General features: G+C 38.7%; 1 pseudogene; it reads left to right on the top strand.

The window, feature by feature from the left end:
- Positions 1-3,495: 3,495 nt before the first annotated feature.
- Positions 3,496-3,675, top strand: LOC129674175 (small EDRK-rich factor 2-like; annotated as a pseudogene).
- Positions 3,676-4,009: the final 334 nt, after the last annotated feature.

Below are 4,009 nucleotides of genomic sequence, written 5' to 3'. Positions count from 1 at the left end.
TATATATATATATATATATATATATATATATATATATATATATATATTAGTGTATATATTTACATTATTTATTCAGTTGTTCAGTGCTCATGGTTGAACCCAGAGTTCATGTGGGCCTAGTACACTACCTGCAGCTATTTCTCTTACCAAAGTTTTCTTTAAATTTTATTTGAATTGCAAATATTGATGCATGAAATGTTGGTGTTCTCAATTTTTTAGTTATGGAATTAAAATATAGTTGCATAATCTTTAATTTTAATTTTTTCACAGTTTATACATTATAATCCTGATAGAAGCCCTCTTCCTCAACTCCTCCCAGTTCCACCCTCCTTCCCTGTTCCCCGCAACCCCTTCCCCTAGTCCACTGATAGGGGGAGTTCTCCTCCTTTGCCATCTGGCCTAAGCTTATCCAGTCTTACCAGGACTGCCTGGAACCTCTTCCTCTGTGGCCTGGTAATCAGCAGGGAAAAGCGATCAAAGAGCAGTCAACCAAGTTCATGACAGAGATTACCCATGTTCTCCTTACTCAGGAAACCACATGGAGACTGAGCTGCCAATTGGCTACATCTGAGCAGGGGTCTAGGTCCTCTCCATGCATGATCCTTGGTTGGTGCATCAATCTCTGCAGGACCCCGTGGACTCAGATATTTTAGATTCTTGATCTCCTTGTGGGGCTCTTGTCTCATCCATGTCCTTCTACTCCCAGCCCCCTCTTTTTCCATAAGATTCCCTGTGCTCTGCCCAGTGTCTGGCTGTGAAACTCAGCATCTGCTTAAATCCCCTGTTAAGTGAATCCTTTCAGGGGATCCATTATGTAGGTGTTCATCCTGTTTCCTCTCTTCTGCCGATTCTGGTGTCTCCCCTGTTTGCCATTCTGAATGAGATTTAAGTATCTTCTCTAGGATGCTCCTTAGTGTTTAGCATCTTTAGATCTGTAGACAGCTATCCTATATTATACAGCTAATATCCACTCATAAGTGAGTGTATATCATGACTGTCTTTCTGTTTCTGGGTTAGGAAACCCAGAAATGGTTCAGGATGATCTCTTCTAGCTCAATCCATTTGTCTGCAAATTTCATGCTTTCCTTGTTTTTCAAAGCTGAGTAGTATTCCACTGTGTAAATGAACCACAATTTCTGTACCTATTCCTCTGTTGAAGGCATCTAGTTTGTTTCCAGATTCTGGTTATTACAAATAAAGCTACTATGAACATAGTTGAGTAACTGTCCTTATTGAATGGTGGGGCATCTTTTGGGTATATGCCCAGGAGTGGTATAGCTGTATCTTGAGGTTGCCAATTTTTTGAGAAAGTTCCAAATTGATTTCCATAGTGATTGTACAAGTTTGTACTAATTCTTTCCCTTCCTTTTTCTTCCTCCATTCTCTCATGCTATGGCCATTACTACGGCCTCTCAAATTCATGGACTCATTTTCTCTGATCATTGCTGTTACAAACACACACACACACACACACACACACACACACACACAGAGAGAGAGAGAGAGAGGGAGAGAGAGAGAGAGACCAGAAATGCAAATAGAAAGGGAAAGGGTAAAGGGAGAGAGAAAGAGAAAAATGCCATCTTCTCAGTTCACTTAGTGTTACTATGCATGGGTGTGTGATTTCAGTGCTCAGTGCTGACCATTTGGTATTGGATAAGCAATTAGGGAACTCATCCACTAAAAAAGACAATTCTTTCTCTCTAAGAAGTGCATTAGTTGCTTGTAGTTCTTAATTGGGAGAGTGTGGGGCTACGAATTTTCTTTCACTCATATTAGCATGTCTACTGGTCATTGCTGATGTCGTTTTTATGCAGTCATGCTTCCCTGTCTCTTCTAGGAGATACAGTCTCACAATTTTTCTGGCCCTTTCACAACGATGCATGAGCCTTTGGTACAGAAGCAGTGTTTTAGATGGATCTATTGGGACTGGACATCCTACAATCAGTTCTCTGCATGTTGGTCCATTGTAGTTTTCTGTAATGGTCTCCATCTGTTACAAGAGAAGCTTTGGTGAAGGTTCAGAGCTAAATTTATCTGTAGGTATAAGAAGAAATGTTTAGAATGCAGTTAATGTTTATGCTATATAGCAAAACAAGTTATAGATAATCTTCTGAGATCCATAAACTCACTAGTTGGTACATTTCCAGTAGCAATCAGCCTTTCTATCAGGTGTAAGTCAAATTAGTGTGTTCTTGGTTACTACCAAGATTTGAGTACCTCTATTGTATCCTTAGAAATATTTTGCTATGCTGATTAATATTGTAGTTATAGACATCATATATAGGTTAAAATATTAATTGCTTTTCACCTTTGGTAGCTTGAATAATTCTTGCAGCATTAGGAAAGTAAATCCCCAGAGAGGAGGCTTTTAGGGCAGATCTGTCTTGAATCCTCTGAGTTCTTTATGAAGTACACAGTATCGTCAACAAGAGGGTTTGACCTTAAATCTCTGGAAGAAAACCAAAAGCTACAGAAATAGTTTATGCTTTTGTTTTGTGATTGTTTTTGCTTATTTGCTTTTTGCTTTTTTGTTTGTTTTGTTTTGTTGAGTGTCTTTGATTCCCCTGATTGATAGATATCTCAAAGTATTCTTTCCATGAATGGTGTTAGGCTTTCAGTTAGATTATCTATGGGTTTGGAGGATAGCATTGTCATTCCAAATGTTATTACTTAAGTGTGTGTGTGTGTGTTTAGAAATTTTGGCAAATATGAAATAATAAGATTTCTTAAGACGTTTCTAAATAGTTAATTTCTATCCGCTAAGTGCCAATGATGTCCTCCCAAGAATGACAGCCCAAAGCACTACCCAGACATCGTCCAATATATTCAATGTGTAAAATCAATATAATGGAAATTCACTGTATGAAGTATTATAATTAAAGCTTTGCCTAGTTGTTATTATTAATATGTACTAATTAATTACTCTTAATTCTATTAATATGTAATACTTTACCTATTATGATTACTGCTTACCAGAATATGATGATGATGATGTAATTTCTTAAATGTATTTTCTTTTTAACACATTGTAAAGAATACATTGAAGTTATACAACAATGAGTTGTAAGTTCTTAAGAATTTTTTTACTATATGTATGTCTTACTCTTTATATATTTGCTTTTTGGTTAATTAATTCCAACATTTCCTTAGCTTTTTATTATGAAGCCTAAAGCTCATAGGTTGTTATGTTACATTTAATTAAAAATAGAAGATTTTCATGTAATGTATATTGATAACATTTCTCTCCATACTGCTAGTACCTCCCCCCTCTCTTCCCATCCAGGTCTGCAACTTTTCTGTCTGCTGTTAGAAAACAAACAAGCAATATTGTCAATCAATACTGAAGATGTCCTTCAGTTGAGGAATGGATACAGAAATTGTGGTACATTTACACAATGGAATACTACTCAGCAATTAAAAACAAGGATATCAACGTCGGCCGGAACGAACGAGGGGACAAAAAGGAGGCAGGTTGGAGCCGTTGCTGTCGCCATGACACCCGGTAACAAGAGATAGCTCGCCTGCCAGAAGAACACGAAGAAGCAGTGCGACTCCGTTAAGGGGAAACACCGAGATGATGGGCTTTCTGCTGCCGCTAGCAAGCAGAAGGACTCAGAGATCATGCAGCAGAAGCAGAAAAAAGTAAAGGAGAAGAAAGAGGAACCCAAGTAGGTTTGTGGCTTCGTGTCCAACCCTCTTGCCCTAGCCTTGTGTGCCTGGAGCCAGTCCCACTATGCTCGAGTTTCTTCCTGTAGTGCTCACAGGTCCCAGCACTGATGGCATTCCCTTTGCCCTGAGTCTACACCGGGTTCCTTTTGTGCTTCCTTCCCCTCAGGTAGTCTCTTTTCCCTTGGGGCACTCCTGGGGGTGAGGGGGTTACCCCTTCCCAGTGTTTTTTATTCCTGTCGGGCACACCCCAAAGTATTAAAAGTAGCTTTGTAATTAAAAAAAAAATATCATGAAATTTGCAGGCAATCGTTGGGAACTAGAAAAGATCATCCTGAGG

Source organism: Psammomys obesus, unplaced genomic scaffold (genome assembly GCF_907164565.1).
Source record: "Psammomys obesus unplaced genomic scaffold, mPsaObe1.curated_primary_1811, whole genome shotgun sequence".
Lineage (NCBI taxonomy): Eukaryota > Metazoa > Chordata > Mammalia > Rodentia > Muridae > Psammomys > Psammomys obesus.
Note: the sequence above shows the minus strand (reverse complement) of the source record. Positions and strands in the feature narration are given on the sequence as shown.